The 25,846-nt window shown below is 38.8% G+C and overlaps 32 non-coding genes across 32 annotated transcripts; all 32 read right to left on the minus strand.

The window, feature by feature from the left end:
• Positions 1-880: 880 nt before the first annotated feature.
• Positions 881-953, minus strand: TRNAK-UUU (transfer RNA lysine (anticodon UUU)). The gene has a single exon. It is a non-coding gene; the product is annotated as a tRNA-Lys (tRNA).
• Positions 954-1,248: 295 nt separating this feature from the next.
• TRNAR-UCU (transfer RNA arginine (anticodon UCU)) lies at positions 1,249-1,339 on the minus strand. The gene is given in 2 exon segments: positions 1,249-1,284; positions 1,303-1,339. It is a non-coding gene; the product is annotated as a tRNA-Arg (tRNA).
• A 338-nt stretch (positions 1,340-1,677) lies between these two features.
• TRNAK-UUU (transfer RNA lysine (anticodon UUU)) lies at positions 1,678-1,750 on the minus strand. Its single transcript has one exon. It is a non-coding gene; the product is annotated as a tRNA-Lys (tRNA).
• Positions 1,751-2,975: 1,225 nt separating this feature from the next.
• Positions 2,976-3,066, minus strand: TRNAR-UCU (transfer RNA arginine (anticodon UCU)). The gene is given in 2 exon segments: positions 2,976-3,011; positions 3,030-3,066. It is a non-coding gene; the product is annotated as a tRNA-Arg (tRNA).
• Positions 3,067-3,404: 338 nt separating this feature from the next.
• Positions 3,405-3,477, minus strand: TRNAK-UUU (transfer RNA lysine (anticodon UUU)). The gene has a single exon. It is a non-coding gene; the product is annotated as a tRNA-Lys (tRNA).
• Positions 3,478-4,702: 1,225 nt separating this feature from the next.
• On the minus strand, positions 4,703-4,793 carry TRNAR-UCU (transfer RNA arginine (anticodon UCU)). The gene is given in 2 exon segments: positions 4,703-4,738; positions 4,757-4,793. It is a non-coding gene; the product is annotated as a tRNA-Arg (tRNA).
• Positions 4,794-5,132: 339 nt separating this feature from the next.
• TRNAK-UUU (transfer RNA lysine (anticodon UUU)) lies at positions 5,133-5,205 on the minus strand. Its single transcript has one exon. It is a non-coding gene; the product is annotated as a tRNA-Lys (tRNA).
• Positions 5,206-6,430: 1,225 nt separating this feature from the next.
• On the minus strand, positions 6,431-6,521 carry TRNAR-UCU (transfer RNA arginine (anticodon UCU)). Its single transcript is given in 2 exon segments — positions 6,431-6,466; positions 6,485-6,521. It is a non-coding gene; the product is annotated as a tRNA-Arg (tRNA).
• Positions 6,522-6,860: 339 nt separating this feature from the next.
• TRNAK-UUU (transfer RNA lysine (anticodon UUU)) lies at positions 6,861-6,933 on the minus strand. The gene has a single exon. It is a non-coding gene; the product is annotated as a tRNA-Lys (tRNA).
• Positions 6,934-7,790: 857 nt separating this feature from the next.
• Positions 7,791-7,863, minus strand: TRNAK-UUU (transfer RNA lysine (anticodon UUU)). Its single transcript has one exon. It is a non-coding gene; the product is annotated as a tRNA-Lys (tRNA).
• Positions 7,864-8,158: 295 nt separating this feature from the next.
• TRNAR-UCU (transfer RNA arginine (anticodon UCU)) lies at positions 8,159-8,249 on the minus strand. The gene is given in 2 exon segments: positions 8,159-8,194; positions 8,213-8,249. It is a non-coding gene; the product is annotated as a tRNA-Arg (tRNA).
• Positions 8,250-8,587: 338 nt separating this feature from the next.
• On the minus strand, positions 8,588-8,660 carry TRNAK-UUU (transfer RNA lysine (anticodon UUU)). Its single transcript has one exon. It is a non-coding gene; the product is annotated as a tRNA-Lys (tRNA).
• A 1,225-nt stretch (positions 8,661-9,885) lies between these two features.
• Positions 9,886-9,976, minus strand: TRNAR-UCU (transfer RNA arginine (anticodon UCU)). The gene is given in 2 exon segments: positions 9,886-9,921; positions 9,940-9,976. It is a non-coding gene; the product is annotated as a tRNA-Arg (tRNA).
• Positions 9,977-10,314: 338 nt separating this feature from the next.
• On the minus strand, positions 10,315-10,387 carry TRNAK-UUU (transfer RNA lysine (anticodon UUU)). Its single transcript has one exon. It is a non-coding gene; the product is annotated as a tRNA-Lys (tRNA).
• A 1,225-nt stretch (positions 10,388-11,612) lies between these two features.
• TRNAR-UCU (transfer RNA arginine (anticodon UCU)) lies at positions 11,613-11,703 on the minus strand. The gene is given in 2 exon segments: positions 11,613-11,648; positions 11,667-11,703. It is a non-coding gene; the product is annotated as a tRNA-Arg (tRNA).
• Positions 11,704-12,041: 338 nt separating this feature from the next.
• Positions 12,042-12,114, minus strand: TRNAK-UUU (transfer RNA lysine (anticodon UUU)). Its single transcript has one exon. It is a non-coding gene; the product is annotated as a tRNA-Lys (tRNA).
• Positions 12,115-13,339: 1,225 nt separating this feature from the next.
• On the minus strand, positions 13,340-13,430 carry TRNAR-UCU (transfer RNA arginine (anticodon UCU)). Its single transcript is given in 2 exon segments — positions 13,340-13,375; positions 13,394-13,430. It is a non-coding gene; the product is annotated as a tRNA-Arg (tRNA).
• A 1,268-nt stretch (positions 13,431-14,698) lies between these two features.
• On the minus strand, positions 14,699-14,771 carry TRNAK-UUU (transfer RNA lysine (anticodon UUU)). Its single transcript has one exon. It is a non-coding gene; the product is annotated as a tRNA-Lys (tRNA).
• Positions 14,772-15,066: 295 nt separating this feature from the next.
• Positions 15,067-15,157, minus strand: TRNAR-UCU (transfer RNA arginine (anticodon UCU)). The gene is given in 2 exon segments: positions 15,067-15,102; positions 15,121-15,157. It is a non-coding gene; the product is annotated as a tRNA-Arg (tRNA).
• Positions 15,158-15,495: 338 nt separating this feature from the next.
• Positions 15,496-15,568, minus strand: TRNAK-UUU (transfer RNA lysine (anticodon UUU)). Its single transcript has one exon. It is a non-coding gene; the product is annotated as a tRNA-Lys (tRNA).
• A 1,225-nt stretch (positions 15,569-16,793) lies between these two features.
• TRNAR-UCU (transfer RNA arginine (anticodon UCU)) lies at positions 16,794-16,884 on the minus strand. The gene is given in 2 exon segments: positions 16,794-16,829; positions 16,848-16,884. It is a non-coding gene; the product is annotated as a tRNA-Arg (tRNA).
• A 338-nt stretch (positions 16,885-17,222) lies between these two features.
• Positions 17,223-17,295, minus strand: TRNAK-UUU (transfer RNA lysine (anticodon UUU)). Its single transcript has one exon. It is a non-coding gene; the product is annotated as a tRNA-Lys (tRNA).
• Positions 17,296-18,520: 1,225 nt separating this feature from the next.
• On the minus strand, positions 18,521-18,611 carry TRNAR-UCU (transfer RNA arginine (anticodon UCU)). Its single transcript is given in 2 exon segments — positions 18,521-18,556; positions 18,575-18,611. It is a non-coding gene; the product is annotated as a tRNA-Arg (tRNA).
• A 338-nt stretch (positions 18,612-18,949) lies between these two features.
• TRNAK-UUU (transfer RNA lysine (anticodon UUU)) lies at positions 18,950-19,022 on the minus strand. The gene has a single exon. It is a non-coding gene; the product is annotated as a tRNA-Lys (tRNA).
• An 857-nt stretch (positions 19,023-19,879) lies between these two features.
• TRNAK-UUU (transfer RNA lysine (anticodon UUU)) lies at positions 19,880-19,952 on the minus strand. Its single transcript has one exon. It is a non-coding gene; the product is annotated as a tRNA-Lys (tRNA).
• Positions 19,953-20,247: 295 nt separating this feature from the next.
• Positions 20,248-20,338, minus strand: TRNAR-UCU (transfer RNA arginine (anticodon UCU)). The gene is given in 2 exon segments: positions 20,248-20,283; positions 20,302-20,338. It is a non-coding gene; the product is annotated as a tRNA-Arg (tRNA).
• Positions 20,339-20,676: 338 nt separating this feature from the next.
• TRNAK-UUU (transfer RNA lysine (anticodon UUU)) lies at positions 20,677-20,749 on the minus strand. Its single transcript has one exon. It is a non-coding gene; the product is annotated as a tRNA-Lys (tRNA).
• Positions 20,750-21,974: 1,225 nt separating this feature from the next.
• Positions 21,975-22,065, minus strand: TRNAR-UCU (transfer RNA arginine (anticodon UCU)). Its single transcript is given in 2 exon segments — positions 21,975-22,010; positions 22,029-22,065. It is a non-coding gene; the product is annotated as a tRNA-Arg (tRNA).
• A 338-nt stretch (positions 22,066-22,403) lies between these two features.
• On the minus strand, positions 22,404-22,476 carry TRNAK-UUU (transfer RNA lysine (anticodon UUU)). Its single transcript has one exon. It is a non-coding gene; the product is annotated as a tRNA-Lys (tRNA).
• Positions 22,477-23,701: 1,225 nt separating this feature from the next.
• Positions 23,702-23,792, minus strand: TRNAR-UCU (transfer RNA arginine (anticodon UCU)). Its single transcript is given in 2 exon segments — positions 23,702-23,737; positions 23,756-23,792. It is a non-coding gene; the product is annotated as a tRNA-Arg (tRNA).
• Positions 23,793-24,130: 338 nt separating this feature from the next.
• TRNAK-UUU (transfer RNA lysine (anticodon UUU)) lies at positions 24,131-24,203 on the minus strand. Its single transcript has one exon. It is a non-coding gene; the product is annotated as a tRNA-Lys (tRNA).
• Positions 24,204-25,428: 1,225 nt separating this feature from the next.
• Positions 25,429-25,519, minus strand: TRNAR-UCU (transfer RNA arginine (anticodon UCU)). Its single transcript is given in 2 exon segments — positions 25,429-25,464; positions 25,483-25,519. It is a non-coding gene; the product is annotated as a tRNA-Arg (tRNA).
• Between the last annotated feature and the right edge of the window lie 327 nt (positions 25,520-25,846).

A 25,846-nucleotide genomic window follows, 5' to 3' on the forward strand; every position in this document is an offset into this window, starting at 1 on the left:
TCTACCGACTGAGCTATCCAGGCTCTGCTATACTCTACCTTAAAATCAGCTAAACAAATGTGGACGTACACTGACCTACACTTTGTATATTTATATAATTACATATATTAGCTATGAATATTCTAGAGTTTAATAATGAATTGATATTTTAAGCATTTGAAATTTCAGCAGCACACGTAATCCATTTTAACTCCTGAAATTTGTACTATCTCATTTTCGGATGACATAGAAATCACGTGCTTAAAATGACACTGTGAAATTAATAAAGGGCCAAATACTATTACTAACTCCTAAATTACATTTTCAGCAGTATCATTGGGAATTTCCTCTTGGGCATAGACTATGCAACATTTTCAAAGCAAACAGTCTCTGTTTAAGTAGACTTTCTTTTACTGCCATTTTGGTAAATGTTTCTGGTGATGGAGAAGCAGGATTGCTGGTTACTGTTTCAATTAGTTATAAAATAGAGGAGGGATAAAATCGACCCAGTTGGTGTTCAAACCCTTAGCGTTTGAATACTTTTGCTACATTCGCCTAGGACTCCAAGCCGCAATCCATTGCACCAGAGATCCGACCTGATTCAACAAGGTGATCAGAGATTCACAAATAAAAAGATGACCTATAAGTTGTTGACCAACTTTATCAAATTAATCGGACACTAGCTTACATTTTGAACATTGAATTGGATAAAAGATAATCAACATGTCAAACTACATGATACAGTTTGGGTAAGTCTTCTTAACCCTTGTCAAAGAAAGTAGAGCACAGATGGGTATGTAAGGACTCGATCAAGACTTTTTTGAACCATCTGTAATTGGACTTCCCATTCATTGGATCCTGAAAAGAGTATGCAATTGATATACATTTTCTTTAACCAAGCCGCCTGAACAGGGACTTGAACCCTGGGCCCTCAGATTAAAAGTCTGATGCTCTACCGACTGAGCTATCCAGGCTCTATGGCAGCACCCCACAAAATGACATTATCAACATTAGGAAGTGTCCCAACTATCACTACGTTTTTTAACCCCTTGCGTGCGGGGCGTATTTTCCGCCTGTGCTGACTCCGCCTTGCGCGGGCGGAGTCATGACGGAACGGTTTCGTCATCAGCACAGCTCACCCGTAGCTGATGACGGAACCGTTCTGTCATCAGCACGCAAGGGGTTAAGATGGTTGCCGGTATTAGTACTAAATACAGAGAATATAATAATGAATTGGTACTTGGGATAACAGGGTAACAGGGATAAAACTGACTCTGGTGGGATTCGAACCCACAACCTTTGAATATCTTTTTTACATTCACCTAGAAGTCCAATGCGCTATCCATTGCGCCACAGAGCCAATCTGCTATAATGAGGTGCAGAGATGTTCCGAAATGAAATAATGAGCTTTAGCTGTTGATCAGCTTTATAAAGTTCGTTTGATACTATAACCATGGCTATATTTTGAATATTGAATTGATAAAATGATATTCACCGTCTCAGACTACATGATACCATTGGTAAATCTACGTACGACTTAAGTTTAGTCAAATGGCACATAATATGTGAGACAGATGTGTATTTCACAACTCCATGAAAGACGTTTTTGCAATTTTAGTAATGGAATATCTTATTCATCATGCAGGGGTCCACAAAAAGAGCATACAATTAGAGTACTTTTTCTTTAAAGGAAACAACCGCCTGAACAGGGACTTGAACCCTGGACCCTCAGATTAAAAGTCTGATGCTCTACCGACTGAGCTATCCAGGCTCTGCTATACTCTACCTTAAAATCAGCTAAACAAATGTGGACGTACACTGACCTACACTTTGTATATTTATATAATTACATATATTAGCTATGAATATTATAGAGTTTAATAATGAATTGATATTTTAAGCATTTGAAATTTCAGCAGCACACGTAATCCATTTTAACTCCTGAAATTTGTACTATCTCATTTTCGGATGACATAGAAATCACGTGCTTAAAATGACACTGTGAAATTAATAAAGGGCCAAATACTATTACTAACTCCTAAATTACATTTTCAGCAGTATCATTGGGAATTTCCTCTTGGGCATAGACTATGCAACATTTTCAAAGCAAACAGTCTCTGTTTAAGTAGACTTTCTTTTACTGCCATTTTGGTAAATGTTTCTGGTGATGGAGAAGCAGGATTGCTGGTTACTGTTTCAATTAGTTATAAAATAGAGGAGGGATAAAATTGACCCAGTTGGTGTTCGAACCCTTAGCGTTTGAATGCTTTTGCTACATTCGCCTAGGACTCCAAGCCGCAATCCATTGCACCAGAGATCCGACCTGATTCAACAAGGTGATCAGAGATTCACAAATAAAAAGATGACCTATAAGTTGTTGACCAACTTTATCAAATTAATCGGACACTAGCTTACATTTTGAACATTGAATTGGATAAAAGATAATCAACATGTCAAACTACATGATACAGTTTGGGTAAGTCTTCTTAACCCTTGTCAAAGAAAGTAGAGCACAGATGGGTATGTAAGGACTCGATCAAGACTTTTTTGAACCATCTGTAATTGGACTTCCCATTCATTGGATCCTGAAAAGAGTATGCAATTGATATACATTTTCTTTAACCAAGCCGCCTGAACAGGGACTTGAACCCTGGGCCCTCAGATTAAAAGTCTGATGCTATACCGACTGAGCTATCCAGGCTCTATGGCAGCACCCCACAAAATGACATTATCAACATTAGGAAGTGTCCCAACTATCACTACGTTTTTTAACCCCTTGCGTGCGGGGCGTATTTTCCGCCTGTGCTGACTCCGCCTTGCGCGGGCGGAGTCATGACGGAACGGTTTCGTCATCAGCACAGCTCACCCGTAGCTGATGACGGAACCGTTCTGTCATCAGCACGCAAGGGGTTAAGATGGTTGCCGGTATTAGTACTAAATACAGAGAATATAATAATGAATTGGTACTTGGGATAACAGGGTAACAGGGATAAAACTGACTCTGGTGGGATTCGAACCCACAACCTTTGAATATCTTTTTTACATTCACCTAGAAGTCCAATGCGCTATCCATTGCGCCACAGAGCCAATCTGCTATAATGAGGTGCAGAGATGTTCCGAAATGAAATAATGAGCTTTAGCTGTTGATCAGCTTTATAAAGTTCGTTTGATACTATAACCATGGCTATATTTTGAATATTGAATTGGTAAAATGATATTCACCGTCTCAGACTACATGATACCATTGGTAAATCTACGTACGACTTAAGTTTAGTCAAATGGCACATAATATGTGAGACAGATGTGTATTTCACAACTCCATGAAAGACGTTTTTGCAATTTTAGTAATGGAATATCTTATTCATCATGCAGGGGTCCACAAAAAGAGCATACAATTAGAGTACTTTTTCTTTAAAGGAAACAACCGCCTGAACAGGGACTTGAACCCTGGACCCTCAGATTAAAAGTCTGATGCTCTACCGACTGAGCTATCCAGGCTCTGCTATACTCTACCTTAAAATCAGCTAAACAAATGTGGACGTACACTGACCTACACTTTGTATATTTATATAATTACATATATTAGCTATGAATATTCTAGAGTTTAATAATGAATTGATATTTTAAGCATTTGAAATTTCAGCAGCACACGTAATCCATTTTAACTCCTGAAATTTGTACTATCTCATTTTCGGATGACATAGAAATCACGTGCTTAAAATGACACTGTGAAATTAATAAAGGGCCAAATACTATTACTAACTCCTAAATTACATTTTCAGCAGTATCATTGGGAATTTCCTCTTGGGCATAGACTATGCAACATTTTCAAAGCAAACAGTCTCTGTTTAAGTAGACTTTCTTTTACTGCCATTTTGGTAAATGTTTCTGGTGATGGAGAAGCAGGATTGCTGGTTACTGTTTCAATTAGTTATAAAATAGAGGAGGGATAAAATTGACCCAGTTGGTGTTCGAACCCTTAGCGTTTGAATGCTTTTGCTACATTCGCCTAGGACTCCAAGCCGCAATCCATTGCACCAGAGATCCGACCTGATTCAACAAGGTGATCAGAGATTCACAAATAAAAAGATGACCTATAAGTTGTTGACCAACTTTATCAAATTAATCGGACACTAGCTTACATTTTGAACATTGAATTGGATAAAAGATAATCAACATGTCAAACTACATGATACAGTTTGGGTAAGTCTTCTTAACCCTTGTCAAAGAAAGTAGAGCACAGATGGGTATGTAAGGACTCGATCAAGACTTTTTTGAACCATCTGTAATTGGACTTCCCATTCATTGGATCCTGAAAAGAGTATGCAATTGATATACATTTTCTTTAACCAAGCCGCCTGAACAGGGACTTGAACCCTGGGCCCTCAGATTAAAAGTCTGATGCTATACCGACTGAGCTATCCAGGCTCTGAGGTAGCACCCCACAAAATGACATTATAAACATTAGGAAGTGTCCCAACTATCACTACGTTTTTTAACCCCTTGCGTGCGGGGCGTATTTTCCACCTGTGCTGACTCCGCCTTGCGCGGGCGGAGTCATGACGGAACGGTTTCGTCATCAGCACAGCTCACCCGTAGCTGATGACGGAACCGTTCTGTCATCAGCACGCAAAGGGTTAAGATGGTTGCCGGTATTAGTACTAAATACAGAGAATATAATAATGAATTGGTACTTGGGATAACAGGGTAACAGGGATAAAACTGACTCTGGTGGGATTCGAACCCACAACCTTTGAATATCTTTTTTACATTCACCTAGAAGTCCAATGCGCTATCCATTGCGCCACAGAGCCAATCTGCGATAATGAGGTGCAGAGATGTTCTGAAATGAAATAATGAGCTATTAGCTGTTGATCAGCTTTATAAAGTTCATTTGATACTATAACCATGGCTATATTTTGAATATTGAATTGGTGAAATGATATTCACAGTCTCAGACTACATGATACCATTGGTAAATCTACGTACGACTTAAGTTTAGTCAAATGGCACATAATATGTGAGACAGATGTTTATTTCACAAGTCCATGAAAGACGTTTTTGCAATTTTAGTAATGGAATATCTTATTCATCATGCAGGGGTCCACAAAAAGAGCATACAATTAGAGTACTTTTTCTTTAAAGGAAACAACCGCCTGAACAGGGACTTGAACCCTGGACCCTCAGATTAAAAGTCTGATGCTCTACCGACTGAGCTATCCAGGCTCTGCTATACTCTACCTTAAAATCAGCTAAACAAATGTGGACGTACACTGACCTACACTTTGTATATTTATATAATTACATATATTAGCTATGAATATTCTAGAGTTTAATAATGAATTGATATTTTAAGCATTTGAAATTTCAGCAGCACACGTAATCCATTTTAACTCCTGAAATTTGTACTATCTCATTTTCGGATGACATAGAAATCACGTGCTTAAAATGACACTGTGAAATTAATAAAGGGCCAAATACTATTACTAACTCCTAAATTACATTTTCAGCAGTATCATTGGGAATTTCCTCTTGGGCATAGACTATGCAACATTTTCAAAGCAAACAGTCTCTGTTTAAGTAGACTTTCTTTTACTGCCATTTTGGTAAATGTTTCTGGTGATGGAGAAGCAGGATTGCTGGTTACTGTTTCAATTAGTTATAAAATAGAGGAGGGATAAAATTGACCCAGTTGGTGTTCGAACCCTTAGCGTTTGAATGCTTTTGCTACATTCGCCTAGGACTCCAAGCCGCAATCCATTGCACCAGAGATCCGACCTGATTCAACAAGGTGATCAGAGATTCACAAATAAAAAGATGACCTATAAGTTGTTGACCAACTTTATCAAATTAATCGGACACTAGCTTACATTTTGAACATTGAATTGGATAAAAGATAATCAACATGTCAAACTACATGATACAGTTTGGGTAAGTCTTCTTAACCCTTGTCAAAGAAAGTAGAGCACAGATGGGTATGTAAGGACTCGATCAAGACTTTTTTGAACCATCTGTAATTGGACTTCCCATTCATTGGATCCTGAAAAGAGTATGCAATTGATATACATTTTCTTTAACCAAGCCGCCTGAACAGGGACTTGAACCCTGGGCCCTCAGATTAAAAGTCTGATGCTATACCGACTGAGCTATCCAGGCTCTGAGGTAGCACCCCACAAAATGACATTATAAACATTAGGAAGTGTCCCAACTATCACTACGTTTTTTAACCCCTTGCGTGCGGGGCGTATTTTCCACCTGTGCTGACTCCGCCTTGCGCGGGCGGAGTCATGACGGAACGGTTTCGTCATCAGCACAGCTCACCCGTAGCTGATGACGGAACCGTTCTGTCATCAGCACGCAAAGGGTTAAGATGGTTGCCGGTATTAGTACTAAATACAGAGAATATAATAATGAATTGGTACTTGGGATAACAGGGTAACAGGGATAAAACTGACTCTGGTGGGATTCGAACCCACAACCTTTGAATATCTTTTTTACATTCACCTAGAAGTCCAATGCGCTATCCATTGCGCCACAGAGCCAATCTGCGATAATGAGGTGCAGAGATGTTCTGAAATGAAATAATGAGCTATTAGCTGTTGATCAGCTTTATAAAGTTCATTTGATACTATAACCATGGCTATATTTTGAATATTGAATTGGTGAAATGATATTCACAGTCTCAGACTACATGATACCATTGGTAAATCTACGTACGACTTAAGTTTAGTCAAATGGCACATAATATGTGAGACAGATGTTTATTTCACAAGTCCATGAAAGACGTTTTTGCAATTTTAGTAATGGAATATCTTATTCGTCATGCAGGGGTCCACAAAAAGAGCATACAATTAGAGTACTTTTTCTTTAAAGGAAACAACCGCCTGAACAGGGACTTGAACCCTGGACCCTCAGATTAAAAGTCTGATGCTCTACCGACTGAGCTATCCAGGCTCTGCTATACTCTACCTTAAAATCAGCTAAACAAATGTGGACGTACACTGACCTACACTTTGTATATTTATATAATTACATATATTAGCAATCAATATTCTAGAGTTTAATAATGAATTGATATTTTAAGCATTTGAAATTTCAGCAGCACACGTAATCCATTTTAACTCCTGAAATTTGTACTATCTCATTTTCGGATGACATAGAAATCACGTGCTTAAAATGACACTGTGAAATTAATAAAGGGCCAAATACTATTACTAACTCCTAAATTACATTTTCAGCAGTATCATTGGGAATTTCCTCTTGGGCATAGACTATGCAACATTTTCAAAGCAAACAGTCTCTGTTTAAGTAGACTTTCTTTTACTGCCATTTTGGTAAATGTTTCTGGTGATGGAGAAGCAGGATTGCTGGTTACTGTTTCAATTAGTTATAAAATAGAGGAGGGATAAAATCGACCCAGTTGGTGTTCGAACCCTTAGCGTTTGAATGCTTTTGCTACATTCGCCTAGGACTCCAAGCCGCAATCCATTGCACCAGAGATCCGACCTGATTCAACAAGGTGATCAGAGATTCACAAATAAAAAGATGACCTATAAGTTGTTGACCAACTTTATCAAATTAATCGGACACTAGCTTACATTTTGAACATTGAATTGGATAAAAGATAATCAACATGTCAAACTACATGATACAGTTTGGGTAAGTCTTCTTAACCCTTGTCAAAGAAAGTAGAGCACAGATGGGTATGTAAGGACTCGATCAAGACTTTTTTGAACCATCTGTAATTGGACTTCCCATTCATTGGATCCTGAAAAGAGTATGCAATTGATATACATTTTCTTTAACCAAGCCGCCTGAACAGGGACTTGAACCCTGGGCCCTCAGATTAAAAGTCTGATGCTCTACCGACTGAGCTATCCAGGCTCTATGGCAGCACCCCACAAAATGACATTATCAACATTAGGAAGTGTCCCAACTATCACTACGTTTTTTAACCCCTTGCGTGCGGGGCGTATTTTCCGCCTGTGCTGACTCCGCCTTGCGCGGGCGGAGTCATGACGGAACGGTTTCGTCATCAGCACAGCTCACCCGTAGCTGATGACGGAACCGTTCTGTCATCAGCACGCAAGGGGTTAAGATGGTTGCCGGTATTAGTACTAAATACAGAGAATATAATAATGAATTGGTACTTGGGATAACAGGGTAACAGGGATAAAACTGACTCTGGTGGGATTCGAACCCACAACCTTTGAATATCTTTTTTACATTCACCTAGAAGTCCAATGCGCTATCCATTGCGCCACAGAGCCAATCTGCTATAATGAGGTGCAGAGATGTTCCGAAATGAAATAATGAGCTTTAGCTGTTGATCAGCTTTATAAAGTTCGTTTGATACTATAACCATGGCTATATTTTGAATATTGAATTGATAAAATGATATTCACCGTCTCAGACTACATGATACCATTGGTAAATCTACGTACGACTTAAGTTTAGTCAAATGGCACATAATATGTGAGACAGATGTGTATTTCACAACTCCATGAAAGACGTTTTTGCAATTTTAGTAATGGAATATCTTATTCATCATGCAGGGGTCCACAAAAAGAGCATACAATTAGAGTACTTTTTCTTTAAAGGAAACAACCGCCTGAACAGGGACTTGAACCCTGGACCCTCAGATTAAAAGTCTGATGCTCTACCGACTGAGCTATCCAGGCTCTGCTATACTCTACCTTAAAATCAGCTAAACAAATGTGGACGTACACTGACCTACACTTTGTATATTTATATAATTACATATATTAGCTATGAATATTCTAGAGTTTAATAATGAATTGATATTTTAAGCATTTGAAATTTCAGCAGCACACGTAATCCATTTTAACTCCTGAAATTTGTACTATCTCATTTTCGGATGACATAGAAATCACGTGCTTAAAATGACACTGTGAAATTAATAAAGGGCCAAATACTATTACTAACTCCTAAATTACATTTTCAGCAGTATCATTGGGAATTTCCTCTTGGGCATAGACTATGCAACATTTTCAAAGCAAACAGTCTCTGTTTAAGTAGACTTTCTTTTACTGCCATTTTGGTAAATGTTTCTGGTGATGGAGAAGCAGGATTGCTGGTTACTGTTTCAATTAGTTATAAAATAGAGGAGGGATAAAATCGACCCAGTTGGTGTTCGAACCCTTAGCGTTTGAATGCTTTTGCTACATTCGCCTAGGACTCCAAGCCGCAATCCATTGCACCAGAGATCCGACCTGATTCAACAAGGTGATCAGAGATTCACAAATAAAAAGATGACCTATAAGTTGTTGACCAACTTTATCAAATTAATCGGACACTAGCTTACATTTTGAACATTGAATTGGATAAAAGATAATCAACATGTCAAACTACATGATACAGTTTGGGTAAGTCTTCTTAACCCTTGTCAAAGAAAGTAGAGCACAGATGGGTATGTAAGGACTCGATCAAGACTTTTTTGAACCATCTGTAATTGGACTTCCCATTCATTGGATCCTGAAAAGAGTATGCAATTGATATACATTTTCTTTAACCAAGCCGCCTGAACAGGGACTTGAACCCTGGGCCTTCAGATTAAAAGTCTGATGCTATACCGACTGAGCTATCCAGGCTCTGAGGCAGCACCCCACAAAATGACATTATAAACATTAGGAAGTGTCCCAACTATCACTACGTTTTTTAACCCCTTGCGTGCGGGGCGTATTTTCCACGTGTGCTGACTCCGCCTTGCGCGGGCGGAGTCATGACGGAACGGTTTCGTCATCAGCACAGCTCACCCGTAGCTGATGACGGAACCGTTCTGTCATCAGCACGCAAAGGGTTAAGATGGTTGCCGGTATTAGTACTAAATACAGAGAATATAATAATGAATTGGTACTTGGGATAACAGGGTAACAGGGATAAAACTGACTCTGGTGGGATTCGAACCCACAACCTTTGAATATCTTTTTTACATTCACCTAGAAGTCCAATGCGCTATCCATTGCGCCACAGAGCCAATCTGCTATAATGAGGTGCAGAGATGTTCCGAAATGAAATAATGAGCTTTAGCTGTTGATCAGCTTTATAAAGTTCGTTTGATACTATAACCATGGCTATATTTTGAATATTGAATTGGTGAAATGATATTCACCGTCTCAGACTACATGATACCATTGGTAAATCTACGTACGGCTTAAGTTTAGTCAAATGGCACATAATATGTGAGACAGATGTGTATTTCACAACTCCATGAAAGACGTTTTTGCAATTTTAGTAATGGAATATCTTATTCATCATGCAGGGGTCCACAAAAAGAGCATACAATTAGAGTACTTTTTCTTTAAAGGAAACAACCGCCTGAACAGGGACTTGAACCCTGGACCCTCAGATTAAAAGTCTGATGCTCTACCGACTGAGCTATCCAGGCTCTGCTATACTCTACCTTAAAATCAGCTAAACAAATGTGGACGTACACTGACCTACACTTTGTATATTTATATAATTACATATATTAGCTATGAATATTCTAGAGTTTAATAATGAATTGATATTTTAAGCATTTGAAATTTCAGCAGCACACGTAATCCATTTTAACTCCTGAAATTTGTACTATCTCATTTTCGGATGACATAGAAATCACGTGCTTAAAATGACACTGTGAAATTAATAAAGGGCCAAATACTATTACTAACTCCTAAATTACATTTTCAGCAGTATCATTGGGAATTTCCTCTTGGGCATAGACTATGCAACATTTTCAAAGCAAACAGTCTCTGTTTAAGTAGACTTTCTTTTACTGCCATTTTGGTAAATGTTTCTGGTGATGGAGAAGCAGGATTGCTGGTTACTGTTTCAATTAGTTATAAAATAGAGGAGGGATAAAATCGACCCAGTTGGTGTTCGAACCCTTAGCGTTTGAATGCTTTTGCTACATTCGCCTAGGACTCCAAGCCGCAATCCATTGCACCAGAGATCCGACCTGATTCAACAAGGTGATCAGAGATTCACAAATAAAAAGATGACCTATAAGTTGTTGACCAACTTTATCAAATTAATCGGACACTAGCTTACATTTTGAACATTGAATTGGATAAAAGATAATCAACATGTCAAACTACATGATACAGTTTGGGTAAGTCTTCTTAACCCTTGTCAAAGAAAGTAGAGCACAGATGGGTATGTAAGGACTCGATCAAGACTTTTTTGAACCATCTGTAATTGGACTTCCCATTCATTGGATCCTGAAAAGAGTATGCAATTGATATACATTTTCTTTAACCAAGCCGCCTGAACAGGGACTTGAACCCTAGGCCTTCAGATTAAAAGTCTGATGCTATACCGACTGAGCTATCCAGGCTCTGAGGCAGCACCCCACAAAATGACATTATAAACATTAGGAAGTGTCCCAACTATCACTACGTTTTTTAACCCCTTGCGTGCGGGGCGTATTTTCCACGTGTGCTGACTCCGCCTTGCGCGGGCGGAGTCATGACGGAACGGTTTCGTCATCAGCACAGCTCACCCGTAGCTGATGACGGAACCGTTCTGTCATCAGCACGCAAAGGGTTAAGATGGTTGCCGGTATTAGTACTAAATACAGAGAATATAATAATGAATTGGTACTTGGGATAACAGGGTAACAGGGATAAAACTGACTCTGGTGGGATTCGAACCCACAACCTTTGAATATCTTTTTTACATTCACCTAGAAGTCCAATGCGCTATCCATTGCGCCACAGAGCCAATCTGCTATAATGAGGTGCAGAGATGTTCCGAAATGAAATAATGAGCTTTAGCTGTTGATCAGCTTTATAAAGTTCGTTTGATACTATAACCATGGCTATATTTTGAATATTGAATTGGTGAAATGATATTCACCGTCTCAGACTACATGATACCATTGGTAAATCTACGTACGACTTAAGTTTAGTCAAATGGCACATAATATGTGAGACAGATGTGTATTTCACAACTCCATGAAAGACGTTTTTGCAATTTTAGTAATGGAATATCTTATTCATCATGCAGGGGTCCACAAAAAGAGCATACAATTAGAGTACTTTTTCTTTAAAGGAAACAACCGCCTGAACAGGGACTTGAACCCTGGACCCTCAGATTAAAAGTCTGATGCTCTACCGACTGAGCTATCCAGGCTCTGCTATACTCTACCTTAAAATCAGCTAAACAAATGTGGACGTACACTGACCTACACTTTGTATATTTATATAATTACATATATTAGCTATGAATATTCTAGAGTTTAATAATGAATTGATATTTTAAGCATTTGAAATTTCAGCAGCACACGTAATCCATTTTAACTCCTGAAATTTGTACTATCTCATTTTCGGATGACATAGAAATCACGTGCTTAAAATGACACTGTGAAATTAATAAAGGGCCAAATACTATTACTAACTCCTAAATTACATTTTCAGCAGTATCATTGGGAATTTCCTCTTGGGCATAGACTATGCAACATTTTCAAAGCAAACAGTCTCTGTTTAAGTAGACTTTCTTTTACTGCCATTTTGGTAAATGTTTCTGGTGATGGAGAAGCAGGATTGCTGGTTACTGTTTCAATTAGTTATAAAATAGAGGAGGGATAAAATCGACCCAGTTGGTGTTCGAACCCTTAGCGTTTGAATGCTTTTGCTACATTCGCCTAGGACTCCAAGCCGCAATCCATTGCACCAGAGATCCGACCTGATTCAACAAGGTGATCAGAGATTCACAAATAAAAAGATGACCTATAAGTTGTTGACCAACTTTATCAAATTAATCGGACACTAGCTTACATTTTGAACATTGAATTGGATAAAAGATAATCAACATGTCAAACTACATGATACAGTTTGGGTAAGTCTTCTTAACCCTTGTCAAAGAAAGTAGAGCACAGATGGGTATGTAAGGACTCGATCAAGACTTTTTTGAACCATCTGTAATTGGACTTCCCATTCATTGGATCCTGAAAAGAGTATGCAATTGATATACATTTTCTTTAACCAAGCCGCCTGAACAGGGACTTGAACCCTGGGCCTTCAGATTAAAAGTCTGATGCTATACCGACTGAGCTATCCAGGCTCTGAGGCAGCACCCCACAAAATGACATTATAAACATTAGGAAGTGTCCCAACTATCACTACGTTTTTTAACCCCTTGCGTGCGGGGCGTATTTTCCACGTGTGCTGACTCCGCCTTGCGCGGGCGGAGTCATGACGGAACGGTTTCGTCATCAGCACAGCTCACCCGTAGCTGATGACGGAACCGTTCTGTCATCAGCACGCAAAGGGTTAAGATGGTTGCCGGTATTAGTACTAAATACAGAGAATATAATAATGAATTGGTACTTGGGATAACAGGGTAACAGGGATAAAACTGACTCTGGTGGGATTCGAACCCACAACCTTTGAATATCTTTTTTACATTCACCTAGAAGTCCAATGCGCTATCCATTGCGCCACAGAGCCAATCTGCTATAATGAGGTGCAGAGATGTTCCGAAATGAAATAATGAGCTTTAGCTGTTGATCAGCTTTATAAAGTTCGTTTGATACTATAACCATGGCTATATTTTGAATATTGAATTGGTGAAATGATATTCACCGTCTCAGACTACATGATACCATTGGTAAATCTACGTACGACTTAAGTTTAGTCAAATGGCACATAATATGTGAGACAGATGTGTATTTCACAACTCCATGAAAGACGTTTTTGCAATTTTAGTAATGGAATATCTTATTCATCATGCAGGGGTCCACAAAAAGAGCATACAATTAGAGTACTTTTTCTTTAAAGGAAACAACCGCCTGAACAGGGACTTGAACCCTGGACCCTCAGATTAAAAGTCTGATGCTCTACTGACTGAGCTATCCAGGCTCTGCTATACTCTACCTTAAAATCAGCTAAACAAATGTGGACGTACACTGACCTACACTTTGTATATTTATATAATTACATATATTAGCTATGAATATTCTAGAGTTTAATAATGAATTGATATTTTAAGCATTTGAAATTTCAGCAGCACACGTAATCCATTTTAACTCCTGAAATTTGTACTATCTCATTTTCGGATGACATAGAAATCACGTGCTTAAAATGACACTGTGAAATTAATAAAGGGCCAAATACTATTACTAACTCCTAAATTACATTTTCAGCAGTATCATTGGGAATTTCCTCTTGGGCATAGACTATGCAACATTTTCAAAGCAAACAGTCTCTGTTTAAGTAGACTTTCTTTTACTGCCATTTTGGTAAATGTTTCTGGTGATGGAGAAGCAGGATTGCTGGTTACTGTTTCAATTAGTTATAAAATAGAGGAGGGATAAAATCGACCCAGTTGGTGTTCGAACCCTTAGCGTTTGAATGCTTTTGCTACATTCGCCTAGGACTCCAAGCCGCAATCCATTGCACCAGAGATCCGACCTGATTCAACAAGGTGATCAGAGATTCACAAATAAAAAGATGACCTATAAGTTGTTGACCAACTTTATCAAATTAATCGGACACTAGCTTACATTTTGAACATTGAATTGGATAAAAGATAATCAACATGTCAAACTACATGATACAGTTTGGGTAAGTCTTCTTAACCCTTGTCAAAGAAAGTAGAGCACAGATGGGTATGTAAGGACTCGATCAAGACTTTTTTGAACCATCTGTAATTGGACTTCCCATTCATTGGATCCTGAAAAGAGTATGCAATTGATATACATTTTCTTTAACCAAGCCGCCTGAACAGGGACTTGAACCCTGGGCCCTCAGATTAAAAGTCTGATGCTCTACCGACTGAGCTATCCAGGCTCTATGGCAGCACCCCACAAAATGACATTATCAACATTAGGAAGTGTCCCAACTATCACTACGTTTTTTAACCCCTTGCGTGCGGGGCGTATTTTCCGCCTGTGCTGACTCCGCCTTGCGCGGGCGGAGTCATGACGGAACGGTTTCGTCATCAGCACAGCTCACCCGTAGCTGATGACGGAACCGTTCTGTCATCAGCACGCAAGGGGTTAAGATGGTTGCCGGTATTAGTACTAAATACAGAGAATATAATAATGAATTGGTACTTGGGATAACAGGGTAACAGGGATAAAACTGACTCTGGTGGGATTCGAACCCACAACCTTTGAATATCTTTTTTACATTCACCTAGAAGTCCAATGCGCTATCCATTGCGCCACAGAGCCAATCTGCTATAATGAGGTGCAGAGATGTTCCGAAATGAAATAATGAGCTTTAGCTGTTGATCAGCTTTATAAAGTTCGTTTGATACTATAACCATGGCTATATTTTGAATATTGAATTGATAAAATGATATTCACCGTCTCAGACTACATGATACCATTGGTAAATCTACGTACGACTTAAGTTTAGTCAAATGGCACATAATATGTGAGACAGATGTGTATTTCACAACTCCATGAAAGACGTTTTTGCAATTTTAGTAATGGAATATCTTATTCATCATGCAGGGGTCCACAAAAAGAGCATACAATTAGAGTACTTTTTCTTTAAAGGAAACAACCGCCTGAACAGGGACTTGAACCCTGGACCCTCAGATTAAAAGTCTGATGCTCTACCGACTGAGCTATCCAGGCTCTGCTATACTCTACCTTAAAATCAGCTAAACAAATGTGGACGTACACTGACCTACACTTTGTATATTTATATAATTACATATATTAGCTATGAATATTCTAGAGTTTAATAATGAATTGATATTTTAAGCATTTGAAATTTCAGCAGCACACGTAATCCATTTTAACTCCTGAAATTTGTACTATCTCATTTTCGGATGACATAGAAATCACGTGCTTAAAATGACACTGTGAAATTAATAAAGGGCCAAATACTATTACTAACTCCTAAATTACATTTTCAGCAGTATCATTGGGAATTTCCTCTTGGGCATAGACTATGCAACATTTTCAAAGCAAACAGTCTCTGTTTAAGTAGACTTTCTTTTACTGCCATTTTGGTAAATGTTTCTGGTGATGGAGAAGCAGGATTGCTGGTTACTGTTTCAATTAGTTATAAAATAGAGGAGGGATAAAATCGACCCAGTTGGTGTTCGAACCCTTAGCTTTTGAATGCTTTTGCTACATTCGCCTAGGACTCCAAGCCGCAATCCATTGCACCAGAGATCCGACCTGATTCAACAAGGTGATCAGAGATTCACAAATAAAAAGATGACCTATAAGTTGTTGACCAACTTTATCAAATTAATCGGACACTAGCTTACATTTTGAACATTGAATTGGATAAAAGGTAATCAACATGTCAAACTACATGATAAAGTTTGGGTAAGTCTTCTTAACCCTTGTCAAAGAAAGTAGAGCACAGATGGGTATGTAAGGACTCGATCAAGACTTTTTTGAACCATCTGTAATTGGACTTCCCATTCATTGGATCCTGAAAAGAGTATGCAATTGATATACATTTTCTTTAACCAAGCCGCCTGAACAGGGACTTGAACCCTGGGCCTTCAGATTAAAAGTCTGATGCTATACCGACTGAGCTATCCAGGCTCTGAGGCAGCACCCCACAAAATGACATTATAAACATTAGGAAGTGTCCCAACTATCACTACGTTTTTTAACCCCTTGCGTGCGGGGCGTATTTTCCACGTGTGCTGACTCCGCCTTGCGCGGGCGGAGTCATGACGGAACGGTTTCGTCATCAGCACAGCTCACCCGTAGCTGATGACGGAACCGTTCTGTCATCAGCACGCAAAGGGTTAAGATGGTTGCCGGTATTAGTACTAAATACAGAGAATATAATAATGAATTGGTACTTGGGATAACAGGGTAACAGGGATAAAACTGACTCTGGTGGGATTCGAACCCACAACCTTTGAATATCTTTTTTACATTCACCTAGAAGTCCAATGCGCTATCCATTGCGCCACAGAGCCAATCTGCTATAATGAGGTGCAGAGATGTTCCGAAATGAAATAATGAGCTTTAGCTGTTGATCAGCTTTATAAAGTTCGTTTGATACTATAACCATGGCTATATTTTGAATATTGAATTGGTGAAATGATATTCACCGTCTCAGACTACATGATACCATTGGTAAATCTACGTACGGCTTAAGTTTAGTCAAATGGCACATAATATGTGAGACAGATGTGTATTTCACAACTCCATGAAAGACGTTTTTGCAATTTTAGTAATGGAATATCTTATTCATCATGCAGGGGTCCACAAAAAGAGCATACAATTAGAGTACTTTTTCTTTAAAGGAAACAACCGCCTGAACAGGGACTTGAACCCTGGACCCTCAGATTAAAAGTCTGATGCTCTACCGACTGAGCTATCCAGGCTCTGCTATACTCTACCTTAAAATCAGCTAAACAAATGTGGACGTACACTGACCTACACTTTGTATATTTATATAATTACATATATTAGCTATGAATATTCTAGAGTTTAATAATGAATTGATATTTTAAGCATTTGAAATTTCAGCAGCACACGTAATCCATTTTAACTCCTGAAATTTGTACTATCTCATTTTCGGATGACATAGAAATCACGTGCTTAAAATGACACTGTGAAATTAATAAAGGGCCAAATACTATTACTAACTCCTAAATTACATTTTCAGCAGTATCATTGGGAATTTCCTCTTGGGCATAGACTATGCAACATTTTCAAAGCAAACAGTCTCTGTTTAAGTAGACTTTCTTTTACTGCCATTTTGGTAAATGTTTCTGGTGATGGAGAAGCAGGATTGCTGGTTACTGTTTCAATTAGTTATAAAATAGAGGAGGGATAAAATCGACCCAGTTGGTGTTCGAACCCTTAGCGTTTGAATGCTTTTGCTACATTCGCCTAGGACTCCAAGCCGCAATCCATTGCACCAGAGATCCGACCTGATTCAACAAGGTGATCAGAGATTCACAAATAAAAAGATGACCTATAAGTTGTTGACCAACTTTATCAAATTAATCGGACACTAGCTTACATTTTGAACATTGAATTGGATAAAAGATAATCAACATGTCAAACTACATGATACAGTTTGGGTAAGTCTTCTTAACCCTTGTCAAAGAAAGTAGAGCACAGATGGGTATGTAAGGACTCGATCAAGACTTTTTTGAACCATCTGTAATTGGACTTCCCATTCATTGGATCCTGAAAAGAGTATGCAATTGATATACATTTTCTTTAACCAAGCCGCCTGAACAGGGACTTGAACCCTGGGCCTTCAGATTAAAAGTCTGATGCTATACCGACTGAGCTATCCAGGCTCTGAGGCAGCACCCCACAAAATGACATTATAAACATTAGGAAGTGTCCCAACTATCACTACGTTTTTTAACCCCTTGCGTGCGGGGCGTATTTTCCACGTGTGCTGACTCCGCCTTGCGCGGGCGGAGTCATGACGGAACGGTTTCGTCATCAGCACAGCTCACCCGTAGCTGATGACGGAACCGTTCTGTCATCAGCACGCAAAGGGTTAAGATGGTTGCCGGTATTAGTACTAAATACAGAGAATATAATAATGAATTGGTACTTGGGATAACAGGGTAACAGGGATAAAACTGACTCTGGTGGGATTCGAACCCACAACCTTTGAATATCTTTTTTACATTCACCTAGAAGTCCAATGCGCTATCCATTGCGCCACAGAGCCAATCTGCTATAATGAGGTGCAGAGATGTTCCGAAATGAAATAATGAGCTTTAGCTGTTGATCAGCTTTATAAAGTTCGTTTGATACTATAACCATGGCTATATTTTGAATATTGAATTGGTGAAATGATATTCACCGTCTCAGACTACATGATACCATTGGTAAATCTACGTACGACTTAAGTTTAGTCAAATGGCACATAATATGTGAGACAGATGTGTATTTCACAACTCCATGAAAGACGTTTTTGCAATTTTAGTAATGGAATATCTTATTCATCATGCAGGGGTCCACAAAAAGAGCATACAATTAGAGTACTTTTTCTTTAAAGGAAACAACCGCCTGAACAGGGACTTGAACCCTGGACCCTCAGATTAAAAGTCTGATGCTCTACCGACTGAGCTATCCAGGCTCTGCTATACTCTACCTTAAAATCAGCTAAACAAATGTGGACGTACACTGACCTACACTTTGTATATTTATATAATTACATATATTAGCTATGAATATTCTAGAGTTTAATAATGAATTGATATTTTAAGCATTTGAAATTTCAGCAGCACACGTAATCCATTTTAACTCCTGAAATTTGTACTATCTCATTTTCGGATGACATAGAAATCACGTGCTTAAAATGACACTGTGAAATTAATAAAGGGCCAAATACTATTACTAACTCCTAAATTACATTTTCAGCAGTATCATTGGGAATTTCCTCTTGGGCATAGACTATGCAACATTTTCAAAGCAAACAGTCTCTGTTTAAGTAGACTTTCTTTTACTGCCATTTTGGTAAATGTTTCTGGTGATGGAGAAGCAGGATTGCTGGTTACTGTTTCAATTAGTTATAAAATAGAGGAGGGATAAAATCGACCCAGTTGGTGTTCGAACCCTTAGCGTTTGAATGCTTTTGCTACATTCGCCTAGGACTCCAAGCCGCAATCCATTGCACCAGAGATCCGACCTGATTCAACAAGGTGATCAGAGATTCACAAATAAAAAGATGACCTATAAGTTGTTGACCAACTTTATCAAATTAATCGGACACTAGCTTACATTTTGAACATTGAATTGGATAAAAGATAATCAACATGTCAAACTACATGATACAGTTTGGGTAAGTCTTCTTAACCCTTGTCAAAGAAAGTAGAGCACAGATGGGTATGTAAGGACTCGATCAAGACTTTTTTGAACCATCTGTAATTGGACTTCCCATTCATTGGATCCTGAAAAGAGTATGCAATTGATATACATTTTCTTTAACCAAGCCGCCTGAACAGGGACTTGAACCCTGGGCCCTCAGATTAAAAGTCTGATGCTCTACCGACTGAGCTATCCAGGCTCTATGGCAGCACCCCACAAAATGACATTATCAACATTAGGAAGTGTCCCAACTATCACTACGTTTTTTAACCCCTTGCGTGCGGGGCGTATTTTCCGCCTGTGCTGACTCCGCCTTGCGCGGGCGGAGTCATGACGGAACGGTTTCGTCATCAGCACAGCTCACCCGTAGCTGATGACGGAACCGTTCTGTCATCAGCACGCAAGGGGTTAAGATGGTTGCCGGTATTAGTACTAAATACAGAGAATATAATAATGAATTGGTACTTGGGATAACAGGGTAACAGGGATAAAACTGACTCTGGTGGGATTCGAACCCACAACCTTTGAATATCTTTTTTACATTCACCTAGAAGTCCAATGCGCTATCCATTGCGCCACAGAGCCAATCTGCTATAATGAGGTGCAGAGATGTTCCGAAATGAAATAATGAGCTTTAGCTGTTGATCAGCTTTATAAAGTTCGTTTGATACTATAACCATGGCTATATTTTGAATATTGAATTGATAAAATGATATTCACCGTCTCAGACTACATGATACCATTGGTAAATCTACGTACGACTTAAGTTTAGTCAAATGGCACATAATATGTGAGACAGATGTGTATTTCACAACTCCATGAAAGACGTTTTTGCAATTTTAGTAATGGAATATCTTATTCATCATGCAGGGGTCCACAAAAAGAGCATACAATTAGAGTACTTTTTCTTTAAAGGAAACAACCGCCTGAACAGGGACTTGAACCCTGGACCCTCAGATTAAAAGTCTGATGCTCTACCGACTGAGCTATCCAGGCTCTGCTATACTCTACCTTAAAATCAGCTAAACAAATGTGGACGTACACTGACCTACACTTTGTATATTTATATAATTACATATATTAGCTATGAATATTCTAGAGTTTAATAATGAATTGATATTTTAAGCATTTGAAATTTCAGCAGCACACGTAATCCATTTTAACTCCTGAAATTTGTACTATCTCATTTTCGGATGACATAGAAATCACGTGCTTAAAATGACACTGTGAAATTAATAAAGGGCCAAATACTATTACTAACTCCTAAATTACATTTTCAGCAGTATCATTGGGAATTTCCTCTTGGGCATAGACTATGCAACATTTTCAAAGCAAACAGTCTCTGTTTAAGTAGACTTTCTTTTACTGCCATTTTGGTAAATGTTTCTGGTGATGGAGAAGCAGGATTGCTGGTTACTGTTTCAATTAGTTATAAAATAGAGGAGGGATAAAATCGACCCAGTTGGTGTTCGAACCCTTAGCGTTTGAATGCTTTTGCTACATTCGCCTAGGACTCCAAGCCGCAATCCATTGCACCAGAGATCCGACCTGATTCAACAAGGTGATCAGAGATTCACAAATAAAAAGATGACCTATAAGTTGTTGACCAACTTTATCAAATTAATCGGACACTAGCTTACATTTTGAACATTGAATTGGATAAAAGATAATCAACATGTCAAACTACATGATACAGTTTGGGTAAGTCTTCTTAACCCTTGTCAAACAAAGTAGAGCACAGATGGGTATGTAAGGACTCGATCAAGACTTTTTTGAACCATCTGTAATTGGACTTCCCATTCATTGGATCCTGAAAAGAGTATGCAATTGATATACATTTTCTTTAACCAAGCCGCCTGAACAGGGACTTGAACCCTGGGCCTTCAGATTAAAAGTCTGATGCTATACCGACTGAGCTATCCAGGCTCTGAGGCAGCACCCCACAAAATGACATTATAAACATTAGGAAGTGTCCCAACTATCACTACGTTTTTTAACCCCTTGCGTGCGGGGCGTATTTTCCACGTGTGCTGACTCCGCCTTGCGCGGGCGGAGTCATGACGGAACGGTTTCGTCATCAGCACAGCTCACCCGTAGCTGATGACGGAACCGTTCTGTCATCAGCACGCAAAGGGTTAAGATGGTTGCCGGTATTAGTACTAAATACAGAGAATATAATAATGAATTGGTACTTGGGATAACAGGGTAACAGGGATAAAACTGACTCTGGTGGGATTCGAACCCACAACCTTTGAATATCTTTTTTACATTCACCTAGAAGTCCAATGCGCTATCCATTGCGCCACAGAGCCAATCTGCTATAATGAGGTGCAGAGATGTTCCGAAATGAAATAATGAGCTTTAGCTGTTGATCAGCTTTATAAAGTTCGTTTGATACTATAACCATGGCTATATTTTGAATATTGAATTGGTGAAATGATATTCACCGTCTCAGACTACATGATACCATTGGTAAATCTACGTACGGCTTAAGTTTAGTCAAATGGCACATAATATGTGAGACAGATGTGTATTTCACAACTCCATGAAAGACGTTTTTGCAATTTTAGTAATGGAATATCTTATTCATCATGCAGGGGTCCACAAAAAGAGCATACAATTAGAGTACTTTTTCTTTAAAGGAAACAACCGCCTGAACAGGGACTTGAACCCTGGACCCTCAGATTAAAAGTCTGATGCTCTACCGACTGAGCTATCCAGGCTCTGCTATACTCTACCTTAAAATCAGCTAAACAAATGTGGACGTACACTGACCTACACTTTGTATATTTATATAATTACATATATTAGCTATGAATATTCTAGAGTTTAATAATGAATTGATATTTTAAGCATTTGAAATTTCAGCAGCACACGTAATCCATTTTAACTCCTGAAATTTGTACTATCTCATTTTCGGATGACATAGAAATCACGTGCTTAAAATGACACTGTGAAATTAATAAAGGGCCAAATACTATTACTAACTCCTAAATTACATTTTCAGCAGTATCATTGGGAATTTCCTCTTGGGCATAGACTATGCAACATTTTCAAAGCAAACAGTCTCTGTTTAAGTAGACTTTCTTTTACTGCCATTTTGGTAAATGTTTCTGGTGATGGAGAAGCAGGATTGCTGGTTACTGTTTCAATTAGTTATAAAATAGAGGAGGGATAAAATCGACCCAGTTGGTGTTCGAACCCTTAGCGTTTGAATGCTTTTGCTACATTCGCCTAGGACTCCAAGCCGCAATCCATTGCACCAGAGATCCGACCTGATTCAACAAGGTGATCAGAGATTCACAAATAAAAAGATGACCTATAAGTTGTTGACCAACTTTATCAAATTAATCGGACACTAGCTTACATTTTGAACATTGAATTGGATAAAAGATAATCAACATGTCAAACTACATGATACAGTTTGGGTAAGTCTTCTTAACCCTTGTCAAAGAAAGTAGAGCACAGATGGGTATGTAAGGACTCGATCAAGACTTTTTTGAACCATCTGTAATTGGACTTCCCATTCATTGGATCCTGAAAAGAGTATGCAATTGATATACATTTTCTTTAACCAAGCCGCCTGAACAGGGACTTGAACCCTGGGCCTTCAGATTAAAAGTCTGATGCTATACCGACTGAGCTATCCAGGCTCTGAGGCAGCACCCCACAAAATGACATTATAAACATTAGGAAGTGTCCCAACTATCACTACGTTTTTTAACCCCTTGCGTGCGGGGCGTATTTTCCACGTGTGCTGACTCCGCCTTGCGCGGGCGGAGTCATGACGGAACGGTTTCGTCATCAGCACAGCTCACCCGTAGCTGATGACGGAACCGTTCTGTCATCAGCACGCAAAGGGTTAAGATGGTTGCCGGTATTAGTACTAAATACAGAGAATATAATAATGAATTGGTACTTGGGATAACAGGGTAACAGGGATAAAACTGACTCTGGTGGGATTCGAACCCACAACCTTTGAATATCTTTTTTACATTCACCTAGAAGTCCAATGCGCTATCCATTGCGCCACAGAGCCAATCTGCTATAATGAGGTGCAGAGATGTTCCGAAATGAAATAATGAGCTTTAGCTGTTGATCAGCTTTATAAAGTTCGTTTGATACTATAACCATGGCTATATTTTGAATATTGAATTGGTGAAATGATATTCACCGTCTCAGACTACATGATACCATTGGTAAATCTACGTACGACTTAAGTTTAGTCAAATGGCACATAATATGTGAGACAGATGTGTATTTCACAACTCCATGAAAGACGTTTTTGCAATTTTAGTAATGGAATATCTTATTCATCATGCAGGGGTCCACAAAAAGAGCATACAATTAGAGTACTTTTTCTTTAAAGGAAACAACCGCCTGAACAGGGACTTGAACCCTGGACCCTCAGATTAAAAGTCTGATGCTCTACCGACTGAGCTATCCAGGCTCTGCTATACTCTACCTTAAAATCAGCTAAACAAATGTGGACGTACACTGACCTACACTTTGTATATTTATATAATTACATATATTAGCTATGAATATTCTAGAGTTTAATAATGAATTGATATTTTAAGCATTTGAAATTTCAGCAGCACACGTAATCCATTTTAACTCCTGAAATTTGTACTATCTCATTTTCGGATGACATAGAAATCACGTGCTTAAAATGACACTGTGAAATTAATAAAGGGCCAAATACTATTACTAACTCCTAAATTACATTTTCAGCAGTATCATTGGGAATTTCCTCTTGGGCATAGACTATGCAACATTTTCAAAGCAAACAGTCTCTGTTTAAGTAGACTTTCTTTTACTGCCATTTTGGTAAATGTTTCTGGTGATGGAGAAGCAGGATTGCTGGTTACTGTTTCAATTAGTTATAAAATAGAGGAGGGATAAAATCGACCCAGTTGGTGTTCGAACCCTTAGCGTTTGAATGCTTTTGCTACATTCGCCTAGGACTCCAAGCCGCAATCCATTGCACCAGAGATCCAACCTGATTCAACAAGGTGATCAGAGATTCACAAATAAAAAGATGACCTATAAGTTGTTGACCAACTTTATCAAATTAATCGGACACTAGCTTACATTTTGAACATTGAATTGGATAAAAGATAATCAACATGTCAAACTACATGATACAGTTTGGGTAAGTCTTCTTAACCCTTGTCAAAGAAAGTAGAGCACAGATGGGTATGTAAGGACTCGATCAAGACTTTTTTGAACCATCTGTAATTGGACTTCCCATTCATTGGATCCTGAAAAGAGTATGCAATTGATATACATTTTCTTTAACCAAGCCGCCTGAACAGGGACTTGAACCCTGGGCCCTCAGATTAAAAGTCTGATGCTATACCGACTGAGCTATCCAGGCTCTGAGGTAGCACCCCACAAAATGACATTATAAACATTAGGAAGTGTCCCAACTATCACTACGTTTTTTAACCCCTTGCGTGCGGGGCGTATTTTCCACCTGTGCTGACTCCGCCTTGCGCGGGCGGAGTCATGTCGGAACGGTTTCGTCATCAGCACAGCTCACCCGTAGCTGATGACGGAACCGTTCTGTCATCAGCACGCAAAGGGTTAAGATGGTTGCCGGTATTAGTACTAAATACAGAGAATATAATAATGAATTGGTACTTGGGATAACAGGGTAACAGGGATAAAACTGACTCTGGTGGGATTCGAACCCACAACCTTTGAATATCTTTTTTACATTCACCTAGAAGTCCAATGCGCTATCCATTGCGCCACAGAGCCAATCTGCGATAATGAGGTGCAGAGATGTTCTGAAATGAAATAATGAGCTATTAGCTGTTGATCAGCTTTATAAAGTTCATTTGATACTATAACCATGGCTATATTTTGAATATTGAATTGGTGAAATGATATTCACAGTCTCAGACTACATGATACCATTGGTAAATCTACGTACGACTTAAGTTTAGTCAAATGGCACATAATATGTGAGACAGATGTTTATTTCACAAGTCCATGAAAGACGTTTTTGCAATTTTAGTAATGGAATATCTTATTCGTCATGCAGGGGTCCACAAAAAGAGCATACAATTAGAGTACTTTTTCTTT

The sequence above is a fragment of the Lissotriton vulgaris genome, chromosome 1_2 (assembly GCF_964263255.1).
Source record: "Lissotriton vulgaris chromosome 1_2, aLisVul1.2, whole genome shotgun sequence".
NCBI lineage: Eukaryota > Metazoa > Chordata > Amphibia > Caudata > Salamandridae > Lissotriton > Lissotriton vulgaris.